The sequence below is a fragment of the Protopterus annectens genome, chromosome 14.part0 (genome assembly GCF_019279795.1).
Source record: "Protopterus annectens isolate FY-2018-M chromosome 14.part0, PAN1.0, whole genome shotgun sequence".
NCBI classification, from domain to species: domain Eukaryota; kingdom Metazoa; phylum Chordata; order Ceratodontiformes; family Protopteridae; genus Protopterus; species Protopterus annectens.
Genome location: NC_056748.1, coordinates 791,516,066 through 791,530,968, shown reverse-complemented (window position 1 = coordinate 791,530,968; position 14,903 = coordinate 791,516,066). Strand labels below are relative to the sequence as shown.

The 14,903-nt window shown below is 43.8% G+C and overlaps 1 protein-coding gene across 2 annotated transcripts in view; it reads left to right on the top strand.

Moving 5' to 3' along the window:
* Positions 1-14,903, top strand: part of SEMA4G (semaphorin 4G) — a 1,755,375-nt gene that overhangs the window by 803,600 nt on the left and 936,872 nt on the right. The window lies entirely within an intron of this gene.

Below are 14,903 nucleotides of genomic sequence, written 5' to 3'. Positions count from 1 at the left end.
GGTCTTTACAAAGTGCCTGGCACCAGTAATTGCTTTTTGCAGACAAAGAAGTATACAAATATATCCTTTCTTGGACGACTGCCTCATTCAGGCAAAGAACAAGGTCATTCTTCTTCAGCACCTGGCATTTGTGAAAAGGCTTCCAACATGCCTAGGGTACACAGTAAACGAAAAGAAATCACAACTGGTACCCTCTCAAAAGATAACATTCCTGGGTGCAAGCTTGAATACAACTGCCCAGATGGCTTACCTCACGTCAGACAAACAAAGGCAACTGACTACTTACTTCAAACTGCTGGCAACAAAAACCCAGTTATCTGCAAGACAAACTCTGCAGGCTTTGGGCTTCATGGCATCCTGCATCCTACTGATACCTTATGCAAGACTGCATATGAGGAAAGTTCAGTGGTACTTAAAAAGTTTATGGAGTCAACATTGTCATAGTCTGGAAACAATGATTCCTCTCATTCCCTGCCTACAACAGGAGTTTCTATGATGGGCAAAGGCATGTCACCAAAACATGGGACGGGCCTTCACTCTACCCCCTGCCAGCCAAACCTTAACAACAGATACATCAGATTATGCATGGGGGGCTCACCTGGCGGGAAGATGCATTCAGGGCATATGGACCCCAAAACAAATGCATCTACATATCAACCAAAAAGAGATGCTAGCTGTTCAAAGTGAGCTGACAGCTTTCAAGGACTTGCCTCGTCCAGGACAACTACTGATAAAGACGGACAACACCATGGTTATGTGGTATATAAACAAGCAGGGGTGCACTCACTCATACCCCCTTTGCAGATTAGCCATGGCACTGTGGGACACGGCTTTGACTTGCCAAATACATCTTCAAGCTCAATTTCTGCCAGGAAAACAAAATACTCTGGCAGACGATTTAAGCAGAAACCTTATGGACCTTCACGAGTGGAAACTAGATCCACAAGTCTTCAGCATGATAACAAAGAAATGGGGGAGCCCGGACATAGATCTAGTTGCCTCCCCACAAAATTATCAATTGAAAAGATTCTGCACAATGACTTATCACAGGCAAGCATGGAAAGTGGATGCCCTGTCATTCAGCTGGACAAACCTATCAGTTTACGCCTTTCCTCCTCTGCCTCTTCTTCCCAGGGTCCTACTAAAAGTCAGACAGGAGAAACGAAAGATGATACTAATTGCCACGGACTGGCCCCGCCAATACTGGTACCCAATCCTGTCTCAATACCCAGCTTAGACGTTACCTCAAAGACCTCAACTACTGTCCCAGAAAAACAGATCCTGCACAGTCAACTCCAAACACTGAACCTGGCAGCATGGCTGATCATGTAGTTATGCAAACACCTCTCAGTAAAGCTGTGATGGATGTCATTTTGGAAGCCAGAAGGCCTAGTACTAGAAAATCTTATGCTGATAAATGGAAGAGTTTTTGTGCTTGGAATCAAGCACAAGAAACTGATACAGCAGAACCAAATATTTCTCAGATATTATAATACTTGACTGAGATGCTTGACAAAGGCCTATCCTTCTCATCAATTAAAATCCATGCCTCTGCCATTTTGGCTCTTTACAATACAGAGCCACCAATATTTTCTCATCCTTTACTAAAGCAGTATCTTAGAGGAGCCAAAAATTTAAGGCCTCCCAGAAGTTCACCAATACCTGCATGGCACCTCAGTTATGTGTTGGAAAAGCTCACCCTGCCTCCATTTGAACCAGCTGCTACTGCGGATATAAAGTTTTTATCCTGGAAAACAGCTCTACTCCTAGCAATTACTTCAGCAAGAAGAGTCTCAGAGCTCCAGACTCTCATGGCTGTGGAGCCTTTTATCATATTTTACCCAGACAGGGTATCTCTGAGGACCAATCCTTCTTTTATGCCTAAGGTGGTTTCCAGTGTGGCTCTTAACCAAACTATTCATTTGCCAACCTTTTATCCAAATCCACAGAATAAAGTGGAGAGAATTCTGCATTCCTTGGACGTACACAGACAGCTAAGATTCTACTTGAGCAGAACTAAAGCTCTAAAAACTGAGCAATTACTAGTGACATGTGCTGCAGGATCAGAAGGAAAGGCGATTTCAAAGCAGACTATTTCAAAGTGGATAAGCCACTGCATTCGTTTCTGCTACTTACACCATGGCAAACCTGTGCCCAAGGGCATTAGGTCTCATTCCACCAGAGCTGCTGCTACATCAGCAGCCTTTCTCAGAGGAGTACCAACCAAAGACATTCTAGAGGCTGCTACTTGGAGTTCTGTTCTCACCTTTACAAATCATTATCATTTGCCTCTCTACTCTAAGTCCAGGGCAGGCTTTGCCACTGCAGTTCTGCAGGGCCTTATAGCTGCACCTAATGCTGTTTAGCTCCAGCCTCCCATGCATAGCTTTGGGATTCTACCCAAATGTGAAGACTGGAACAGTGAAACATGAAGAACATAGTACAGTTGTGTACACTTACCATAAATGTAGATGTTAGAGTGTATTCACTGTTGCAGTCCAGGTTTACCCGCCTGCCATCCCCCTTTCATTCTGGAGTTTATCTTTCCTTCTCTATCTTCTACAACCTATGTGGTGTATTTGCTTGTAGATGAAGGTAAAGTTTGTATTGATATATATATTTTTTGCTACCTTTTTGGGGGCACCTGACATCTGGGGCAAGAAAAACTAAAGAAAATGATGTCGGCTGCTTGTTTTATACCCCTGACGACCTGACGTCGTGGAAGAGGAGACAGCAACCGATGCAGGACCCAAGACTTTGGAATTCAGGCTGACTGAGGGCAACCTGCCAGCAGATTACCCAAATGTGATGATTGCAACAATGAATACACTCAAACATCTACATTTATGGTAAGTGTGCACAAATGTACTTTTTCCTGCTTTAAAGGTTGCTTTTGCACACTTATCAAGACCAAATGACATTTTTATGTCATCTGAAGAGGTTTTGACATTCTGCAGCTGTGCTTTCAGTTCCTCATCTGATGAGCTGTACAGATTTAAATCACAGACAAAGAGAGGATGAGAAGTCTTTACACTTTGTTGTTTTTAGGAACCAAATTGTAGCCATGGCCTAAGCTGTTAAGTAAACAGCTTAATGGGTTAATGGCATGGCTGAATAGCAATGGTGACAGAGTCACCCTGGAATATCCCCCTTTGAATTTTTATCCCTGGGATAATAATCTGTCCTTTATCATGGCTTAATTGCTAAGTGGTCTGTCACTGTTTCATGATACTGTAATGTAGTCGATCAGTATAGGGTGCATCTTGTACATTTTTAAGCACTCTTTTATCCATGAATGTGGGGATACTATCAAATGCTTTTTTTATAGTCAACCCATGCCATACTTAAATTCTTCCCCTTTTTTACAGTTCTCCAGTATGACTTTATTTTACGACAAATGATCCTTTGTTCCATATGACTTTCTTTTATTGCCCTATTTTTCTACTGCCGTAATTGAGTTTTTTTCTAAATGACTGTAAACTTTGCCAGCATCAATTCATATGTATAGTTTATATGTCATTGGAAGGCAAGTTATTGATCTATAATTTTAGGGTAGCTTGCAGGTTCACTCTTAAGTAGGAATATTGTTTTGTCTGCTAGCCAGGTTGATGTCTGTTTGGGGTGCACATATAAATAGTTCTTACTCATGGCTAAATCTTCATGCAAGGATGTTAATACTTTTAACCAAAAGTTAGGTACTGCATCTGGGTCTGGGATTTTCCAATTCGAGGCTTTTCTTAACTTTGTTTCAATCTCTCTGGTTGTTACTTCATCACATTTCATATCCTGCACCTTTAAAATTCTTATTCTTTCTTTTACTACTTCTATCCATTTAGCATCTTTATTATGTTCCACAGGATCTTCATAGATATTTCTCCAAAATCGGTTTCCTCTTTTTTGGAGGTCTTTCAATTCCTTTTACCTTGTTTCCCAAATCTCTCTCAAACTTTTTGGGTCATCAATAAATTGCTTGTTTTGTACTTTTCCTTCATATTTTACTGTGTATCTTCTAAGGTTTTCCACCTGTGCTGAAATGTTTAGTTATTTGCGATAATGCATGATAGAGCCTGGTCTGTTCTAATGCTGCACAGTGCTTTTATCACATCTATCTTTCTTAGTATTTTTGTTGATTTATTCCCTCTTGTATAGTCTTCTAACAGTGACACTTCTTGTTTTAATTGCTCTCTATTTGATAATTTCATGATGGTATTTGATTTCTCTTTGTTTTAATTGCTTTATAGATTTCTCTATTTGATACTTCCATGATGGTATTCAATTTCTTCCTGTCCTTTCCCTTGCTACCCTGTGTTCTTGTGGTAGAACTTTATCATTTATTAATTTAGCAGCACAGAAATATATCCTTTTTTCTTCTGTTATATCGCATGGGGCTGTATAGACAGTCCTAATTACTGCATTCATTTGTTTTATCAGACTTCTGACTTTTTGGGTTTTATTGATCTTCTGCAGTCTATTTCTCTCATTGATCTTAATGTATCTATCCATGTCTATTAAATCAAGCAACGCTTCTCCTAGCTTATTTTCTTCCAAACTGAGGTCACATCCCTTGTTTTCCGTTTCCTGTGGGCATTCTGTAGAAAGTTCTGTGGCATCTTCCTGTGGCACCTTCTCTTCAATTTCATCCTGTGCCATCCTTTGCTCTGTCATATGGGAACTCACTGGCCTGTCACTCCTCAACATTGACTGCATCAAAGTTTCCACAGTTTCCTGTACCTTTCCTTGCTGCCTAGCTTCAAGTGAACATTTATACTGGTTTTCTGTGGAAGGCTCCAAAATTTCTTGATATGGCACCTGACCAATTGCTTCCTATTCCACTGATTTCCCCTTAAATTGGATATCCATTGCTCTATCCTGTTGTGGTGCTTTCTGCATTCAATTTTCTACACTGGATCCTTCACTTTGCAGGTACTCCATAACTTCACTTTCTATTTCTTTAACTTCTCTATTACTAATCTCCTTTTCTACTTTTCTTCTTTGTCTTCTTATTTTTTGTATTGTAAAGATGTCCTTCAAGAATGCAACTGCAGTCATAACATATGGGTTGTCCTGCCTCAGGCAGCCCTCGGTCGGCCGGATTCCAAAGTCTGGGTCCGACGTCGGCTGATGTCGCATTTCTCTCCGACGTCAGAGCGGCTGGAGTATATAAGCATCAGCCGACGCCATCTTCTTCAGTCTTTCTTGCCGCGCGGTGCCCAAAGCAGAAGCAGTTTGCAAGTGCTGGTCGGTCAGCTCCTGTATTCTTCGAATCCGAAGTCATCAAAAAGCTAAGTACCCGTTGGGGACCTTTTCTTGCCTCAGCCGATGTCAGAAATTACTGAAAAAGTAAATAATTGTTTGTCTTGTGGTAAACAAATACCTCATAAGGATTTCCACTCTTACTGCCTTCCTTGCCTTGGCCCAGACCATGACGTCTCGGCCTGTGCCGCCTGTGCTCGCTTCAATAAGCGCACTCTCAGGCGCCGGGCGGGGTTCGTTGAAGACTTTTTCGGTGAAAAATACGATTATACGATGCCGTCGGAACTACCGACATCGCAGACTTCTAAGAAACGAAAAGACCGGGACCGACATCCTTGGCCCGCGTCTTCCTCCGACACCACGCCAAAACCTACCGCGAGTGCCCCGGTTCCCTCTGAGGCGGTTATTTCACCACTCCGAACCGAAGACACCGCGTTACCGATACCTCCGATACCGGAGACCACACCGACGCCAGTTATTGATTTTCCTCCGGATACTGAAACCGAGGAAATGCTGGAGACCATTGCTGTGGATAAGGTCACTCCTGCACGTGGAGCTGCTAGGCCTCCCATGTCCATGTCTATCAAGGCCTACACATGTGCTAAGGCAGCCAGCAAGACCAAGCACCTTACTGCTAAAGCCTTACCTCAGCCTACTCCTGAAGCACAAATCATGACTATGGCCGCAGACTTAATTTCCATGATCAGAGGTTCCCAGGCCCATCCTGAGAGAGGATCCCAGCCGCCTCTTGATAAGAGGCCCAGGGTTGAACCCTCTGACCCTCTCCTTTCAGATGAAGATTCTGAGGACTCTGTTCACTCCGATAGCCAGGAAGAGCCCTTCCAGACCTATGAGGACTCAGATGCAGAGGACTGCATCCCCTCGGCCTCCCCTCCTGAGGATATTTCTTTTGGGGAAGTTCTGCATTCCATGAGGGAGCATTTTAAGTGGCAAGGCCAGGAATATTCTGATTCCAGAAAGCGCCTTCGAACCTTCCTTAAAAAGCCCCAACACAGGCCCTTAGCTATACCTCCTGTGCCTGATGTTTTGGATGATCTATACTCTGACTCCAGTGTTACCCCTGATACTCTCCCTCCTGCTCCTGCCAAGCCTGACAGATACTATAGGGTCCCAGAAACACATTCTCATTTCTTTAGGGCCCATGCTGTTGATTTAGAAACAATTTCACAGGGACCAAAAGGGGTTTCAGCTACCACCTCCAAAAATCCTTTGCCTTCCAACAGGGAAGCTACGTCATTAGAGAGATGGGGGAAGAAGGTTTACACTTCCACTACTTTATCTATGAGAGCTCTCAATTGTCTCTTTCATATGTTTCAATATCAAGATTACCTGTTAGATGATTTACAGAAAACTTTGGCCTCTCCTGAACCTTTAGATAGGAAGTCTTTACAGGAGGCTGTACATAATTCTCAGCAAGTTAGCAATCACTTTCTTCAGTGTGGATATGATGCATTGGAAGCTTCATGTAGGGCAGCTATGACAGGGGCGGTCATTCGTAGACATGCATGGTTAAAAGAACAACCTCTACCAGATCATGTTAAGGCAAAACTTCTTGATGCACCCTTGGAAAAGAACAAGCTTTTTGGTGCTAATGCTAAAGATGTGTTAAAGTCCATTGAGGAAAAAGCCAAGTCAGTTCAGACAGTTAAAGATTTCCTCCAGGTTCAGCCACCCAGATTCAGCAGGAACTGGCCTTCTAAAAACTGGTCCTTTCCTAATCCTGAAAGATTTCAAAGGGGCAAAAACAGGCATGGCCGAGGAAGAGGACAATACAGAGGTTCCTACAGGGGACGACAATGGCAACCAGCAAACCAAAGAAGTGACACAGGGGTTTCTCCTGCCCCACAGGGACAATCCCAATGACTTTCCTCTACTTCCGCTGACCAAGGAGCAAACAGAAGCTCCTTTGGGCGGAAAATTATCTCTGTTTTCAGACAATTGGCACAGATTGACAAAGGACAAATGGATTTTGGACATTATAGACCAAGGTTACAGGTTCCACTTTCATACCTTGCCAAGAAAACAAGGCATGCCAAACCTACCTCAAAACCAGAGGGCAGAGGCTATCAAGCAAATTTCTCTGCTTGCTCAGATCAAAGCAATAGAAAAGTTCCACAACAAGAACAAGGCCAGGGTTTTATTCAAGACTGTTCCTTGTTCCAAGAAAAGAAACTCAATGGAGACCAATACTGGATTTGTCCGCATTAAACACTTTTCTCATATTACCAAAGTTCAAAATGCTGACTCTGCAGCAACTCCTTCCCATGCTGGGCAAGGGGTCTTGGCTGATTACTCTGGACCTCAAGGAGGCATACCTGCATGTCCCTATCAGACACAGCTGCAGAAGATACCTCAGATTTCTTGCAGGGCCAGAGCATTATCAATTCTCAGCATTGCCATTTGGCTTATCTACTGCGCCCAGAGTATTCACGAAATGCCTGGCTTCAGTAATTGCTCATTGCAGGCTCCAGGGGATCCAAATCTACCCGTACCTGGATGACTGCCTCATACAAGCGGACGACAAACTGATTTTGACAAAAAACTTGAATTATGTCATACAGTTGCTACAGGCTCTGGGATGCACAGTCAACTTCCAAAAGTCAAGACTTCAGCCATCCCAGCAAATAACCTTCTTAGGAGCCAAACTAGACACAGCCTCTCAAATGGCTTACCTGACAGAAGACAAGCAAAATAAGTTAACTCATTATTTCAAAGGTTTGGCAAAGCTCACCCAGATGACTGCAAGGAGATTCCTACAGACCCTGGGTTACATGGCCTCCTGCATTCTACTGGTTCCATTAGCAAGACTACACATGAGAAAGCTTCAATGGTACCTAAAAAGCTTATGGTCTCAACACAGCAACAACCTAGAGACAACCATACCGCTCATTCCATGCCTACAAAAGGAATTTCTATGGTGGGCCTTGGTAAGCCAGGCAAACGAAGGCATGTTGTTCAAAAAACATCAGATAACACAGACCACGACCACAGACGCCTCAGACCTAGGATGGGGGGCGCACATGGAGGGCAGATGTATTCAAGGACAATGGTCCCCAAAGGAAACACATCTGCATATCAACCAAAAAGAAATGCTGGCAGTAATGCATGCCATCGAGGCCTTTCGACAACAACTTCAGCAAGGCCACCTGCTAATACGGATAGACAACACCACGGTGATGTGGTACATAAACAAGCAGGGGGGCACCCATTCTTACCCCCTTTGCAGACTGACAATGAATCTTTGGGAAAAATCACTGAGCCTAAACATACAGTTGCAATCCCAGTTTGTTCCAGGCAAAGACAATGTGCTGGCGGACAACCTAAGCAGGAATTTCCTGGACCCCCATGAGTGGAGGTTACATCCAGAAATCTTCATACGACTCACCTCGACATGGGGCAGGCCAGAAGTAGACCTATTTGCCTCCCACCTCAATAATCATCTACAAAAGTTCTGTTCAAGGACATATCATCCACAAGCATGGAAAATAGATGCTCTCTCATTCAACTGGAACTTCCTAAAAATCTATGCATTCCCACCTCTGCCACTGATGACCACAGTATTACTAAAGATCAAAGCAGAGAAGCCCAAGGGGATACTAATAGCTCCAGACTTCCAAGACAACACTGGTACCCACTACTACGGAGCATATGTCACAACAAAAAGTGGGCCCTTCCCCAATGGCCCCAACTTTTGACTCAACACAACTTCAAGACAGTACATCCCAACATTCAGACGCTGCAGCTAACAGCTTGGGAGATCCCATGAACAACCTCAATCTATCTCTCTCTAAGGAAGTTCAGCGGATACTAACAGAAGCCCGAAGACCATCCACCAGAAAGGTTTACTCAGCAAAATGGAAGAGATTCAGCATTTGGAATACCAGCAAGGGTCATGATGCATCATTATTGAACATCCCACTCATTCTGGAATATTTGGCAGATATGCTACAGAATGGACTCTCATATTCTTCCATAAAAATACATGCTTCAGCTATTTCAGCTAGATACAACACTGATCCACCTGTGTTTTCACATCCTTTGTTAAGGCAATTCCTTAGGGGAATCAAGAATATAAAGCCACCAAGAAAGGCTCCAGTACTAGCTTGGGACCTCAACTTCATCCTAGAAAAACTGACTCTACCCCCCTTTGAGCTAGCAGCTTCTGTGGACTTACAATTTCTCTCATGGAAGACAGCTTTCCTGTTGGCAATTACCTCAGCAAGAAGGGTTTCGGAATTACAGGCCCTAATGGCAATACCACCGTTCATAACCTTTCACAGAGACAGGGTCTCCTTACGAACCAACCCTACCTTTCTGCCAAAAGTGGTATCTAGGGTTTCTTTAAATCAAGCAATTCACCTGCCTACTTTCTTTCCCAATCCTGAGAACAAAGGGGAAAGATTGTTGCATACCTTGGACATTCACAGACAACTTCGCTACTACCTGGACAGAACCAAGACCAGTAGGAAGTCTGATCAGCTTTTTGTGGCTTACGCCCCTGCAGTACAAGGAAAAGCAATTTCCAAACAGACAATTTCAAAATGGATTGGGCATTGCATCATATTCTGTTATTCCTTCCATGGAAAGAGTGTACCAGCCAATGTCAGACCACACTCCGCCAGAGCTACAGCCACCTCTACAGCATTCTTAAGAGGGGTGCCTACAAAAGACATTCTAGAAGCTGCTACATGGAGCTTGTGCATACATTCTCCAAACACTACAACCTCCCTTTATATTCCAGATCCAGAGCAGGCTTTGCTTCGGCAGTTCTGCAGGGATTGATAGCTACACCATCCTTTTCTTAGAGTATACCACCTCCCCCAGCTAAGCTATGGTATTCAACTCGTATGTTATGACTGCAGTTGCATTCTTGAAGGACATAGTACAGTTTTGTACTACCATAAATGTAGATGTCCGATAGATATGCAACTGCAGTCGGGTTTTCCCTCCCTCCTTCCCCTCTATGCCTTGGGTCCACTGCTATCCCTATTATCCTTAGCTGGGGATATCTGTTATGGTGTATCTGTTTATTGCTTATTTATTGTCTGGAAACCTATTTTTGTCTTCCAATTTGATTACAGCCTTCATTGGAGGGCATCTGGGGCAAGAAACACTGAAGAAGATGGCGTCGGCTGATGCTTATATACTCCAGCCGCTCTGACGTCGGAGAGAAATGCGACATCAGCCGACGTCGGACCCAGACTTTGGAATCCGGCCGACCGAGGGCTGCCTGAGGCAGGACAACCCATATGTTATGACTGCAGTTGCATATCTATCGGACATCTACATTTATGGTAGGTACAAAACTGGACTTTTTCCATGTTTGGATTCCTTTGCCTGTATTTCTCTTCAAATATCTTTGGCGCTGCTCTTTTTGTATTGGTTAGTTTTGCTTTCTCCTTTGCATAAATATTACACCATATTAAATCTCTTTTTCTTTCCCATGTCCATATTTCTTCTTCAGATGTCTCCTGATCTTTCTCCTTCTCCTTACTTTGGGGAATCACTCCATCATGCTGTGATGTAACCTGTGTTAGACCCTCTACATCAAAATCCTTCACTTCGCAGACACTTCAGAACTTCGACTTCTGTTTTTTAACTTCTGCTTTACTGATCTTTTTTACATTCCATCTATGTGATGATATTTTTTTTACTGTGAAATTTTCCATAGCTGGATGCCTTTGCCTGTATTTCTCTTCAAATATCTTTGGGGCTGTCTTCTTTAATATCAGAAGATCGAAGTTTCAAACTTCGAATCTGATATGATCGACACCATATGATCGAAGTTTTGAAACTTTTAATCTTTTAACGGAGATCTCCATACAGTGCAGAAAGGGAAGATTTCCCTTTTCTGCACTGTAGTGCGATCTCTGAGTTGGTATATTTAAGTAGCGGGGGTGTGGGGGCACAGGGGGGCTTGCCCCCTGCTTAGAGCATTTAAATGGTTTGTTTTTGTAGGTTGTTGTGTTTTATTACATTTTCGATGTTTCAAGACTTTGATTATATGGTGACGACCATATCAGATTTGAAGTTTTGAAACTTCGATAATGTAATATAGACCCCTTCTTTATACTGATTAATTTGGCTTTCTCTTTTGTATAAATATTGCACCATATCAAATTTCTCTCTTTCCCATGTCCATTTTCTTTTTTATACTTTTCAAATATCTCTAGGATGTCCTTCAAGGATGCATCTGCAGTCATAACAAATGGGTTGTCCTGTCGTCAGGCAGCCCTTCGGTCGGCCGGATTCCAAAGTCTGGGTCCGGCTTCGGCTGATGTTGCACTTCACGCGACGTCATCTCTGCTGGCCTTCGGGTATAAAGGCATCAGCCGACGCCATTTTCCTCCGTCTTTCTTGCCGCGTGGCACCCGAAGCAGAAGCTGTTCGCAAATGCCGGTCGGTCAGATCCAGAGATTACTACTACCGAATACTACTTCGAAGACTTCTAAAAAGCTAAGTACCCCGTTGGGGACTCTTTCTTGCCTCAGCCGATGTCAGAAAAAGTAAATAACTGTTTAACTTGTGGGAAACAAATACCTCATAAAGATTTCCACTCTTACTGCCTACCTTGTTTAGGCCCAGACCACGACGTAGCAGCATGTTTAGCCTGAGCTTCCATCAACGCTTAGGCGTCGGTCGGAGTTTGCTGAACAGTTTTTCGGCTCAGATTTTGCGTACATTATGCCGTCGGATCCTCTGACTACCCAAATTGTTAAAAAGCAAAGAAAAAGACAGACACTCGCGGTCCGCGGTTTCGGCGAAACCACGGTAAGCAAGTGTCTCGGTTTCGAAACTGAGAAAGCGGGTCAATCTTCAGCCGAATCCATGACTACTACTGAGGCTCCTGCTACCTTAGTTGAATCGGCCTCTGAAGTTTTGCCTACTACTGTGGTTCCTAGTGAATTATCAGACACCATCCCTTTGGATGTCTCTACCCCAGCACGTGGTGCTGCTAGGCCTCCTGCAGCCATGTCTATAAAGGCCTTTGCCAGGGCTAAAGCAGCCAAAACTGTTAAATCAGTGCCTGTTAAGACCCCCTCACATAGGCCCACTTCTAGTTCACAAATGCTTACTCTGGCAGAGGATTTAATCTCCTTAATTAGGGGATCCCAATCTCACCCAGACAGGGCCTCTCAGCCTCCAGAAAAGAGACCTAGAGCAGAGCCCCGAGCCAGTGTCCTCTGATGATTCTTCGGATGACTCAGACATTACAGATCAGCCAGAGGCTCCTTTTTCTACTTATGAATATTCCGATGCTGAAGAATCCATTCCATCTGCCTCTCCACCAGAGGAATTTTCCTTGAAACCTTACATGCCATGAGAGAACAATTCCAATGGCAGGGACAAGATTTCTCAGATTCAAGAAAAAGGCTTAGGACCTTTCTGCACTTACCATAACATAGGCCCTTAGCTATACCTCCAGTTCTGCCTGTTGTGGATGATGCATTTAATGATGTTTGCACTGCTCCTGATACTTTACCTCCAGCCCCTGCCAAACCAGATAGATTTTACAGGGTGCCAGACACTCATCACCACCTATACAAGGCCCCACTTGCAGATCCTGAGACTATATCCCAGGGGCCTAAGGCAGTAGCTTCGACCTCAGCAAAACCCTCTCCTTCTGAAAGGGAATCCAGGTCCTTAGAGAGATGGGGGAAAAAAGTTTACACCTCTGCTACTCTCTCAGCTAGAGCTTTAAACTGTCAGTTTCACATGATCCAATACCAAGAGTTTATGCTTGATCAGTTAACTAAGAAGCTGTCCTCTGATGACTCCTTAGATAAGAAATATGTTTTAGAAATGGTGAATAACATTCAGCAGGTTAGTAACCATTCTTTAAAATGTGGCTATGATGCACTAGAGGCTTCATTTAGATCAGCCATGACTGGCACACTGATAAGAAGGCATGCATGGTTGAAGGAACAGGTTCTGCCGGATCATGTTAAAGCAAAGCTGTTAGATGCTCCTATGGATAAGGCCAGTCTATTTGGTACACCTGCTCAGCAAGTAATGAAGAAAATGGAAGAGAAGGCAAAATCTGTACAAACAGTTAAGGATTTCTTACAGGTTCAGCCCCCATGGTTTAGCAGGAACTGGCCTGCCAAAAATTGGTCCTTTCCAGACTCCTCAAAATCTCAAAGAGGCAGGAATAGACGCTCTAGAGGCAGAAATCAATCCAGAGGAGGTGCCTATAGAGGACGCCAGTGGCAAGGCAATAACCAGAGAGGCACAGACACAACCACTGCCACTGCAACAGGACAATCACAGTGACTTGACTCTGACATCGCCTACCAGGGAGCAAATAGCAGCACCTTTAGGCGGAAAGTTAGCCTTATTTTCGAAAAATTGGCACTATATAACAAAAGACAAGTGGATTTTGCAAACCATAGACCAAGGCTACAGGTTCCACTTCCACACCTTACCAGTAAAAAGAGGAATGCCAAACCTACCTCCAAATCAAAAACAGAAGCTCTAAAGCAGATAGCTCAATTAACAAAGATGAGAGCTGTGGAAAGAGTACCAATAACACAACAGGGCAAAGGATTCTACTCCAGACTCTTCCTAGTACCAAGAAAAGAAAAGTTGGAGACCTATTCTCGACCTGTCCGTCTTAAACACATACATCATTGTACCAAAATTCAAAATGCTGACCCTACAGCAACTTCTTCCCATGCTGGGCAAGGAGTGTTGGCTGGTAACTCTAGATCTCAAGGAGGCATACCTGCACGTCCCCATACGACCAAATTGCAGAAGATACCTCAGATTTCTTGCAGGATCAGAGCATTATCAATTCTCAGCATTGCCCTTTGGCTTATCTACTGCAGAGTATTCACAAAATGCCTGGCATCAGTAATCGCTCATTGCAGGCTACAGGGAATCCAAATTTATCCATACCTGGACGACTGCCTGTTACAAGCGGACAACAAAAGCAAGCTGACAACAGATTTACAAAGAGTCATTTGCTTACTACAAGCCCTGGGATACACAGGGAATTTAAGGAAGTCAAGACTGATACCATCCCAGACAAGAACATTCTTGGGTGCGGAATTGGACACAGTAAAACAAATGGCATTCCTAACTGCAGAAAAACAAGCACAACTCCCTCTTTACTTCTTGGCATTAACAAAGCAGCACAAACTAACAGCAAGAAAAGTACTGCAGGCCTTGGGCTTCATGGCATCATGCATAATCCTGGTCCCCCATGCCAGACTGCATATGAGAAAACTACAGTGGTACCTAAAGAATTTATGGTCTCAACACAGGCACAGCTTAGAAACCGAAATCCCACTAATCCCATGCCTGAAACTGGAGTTCCTATGGTGGGCTCAAGCATGCCAGTCAAACCCAGGCTTGCCCTTCCACAACTTTCAAGCAAACCAAACCATCACAACGGACACCTCAGACCTAGGCTGGGGGGCGCACATGTTGGACAAGTGCATACAAGGATCGTGGACTCCAGACCAGCTGCACCTGCACATAAACCAAAAAGAAATGCTGGCAGTAAAACTAGCAATCCAGAAATTCAAACCATTCCTCAAAGAAGGCCATTTAATGATAAGGACAGACAACACCACAGTCATGTGGTACATCAACAAACAGGGAGGGACTCATTCATACCCCCTATG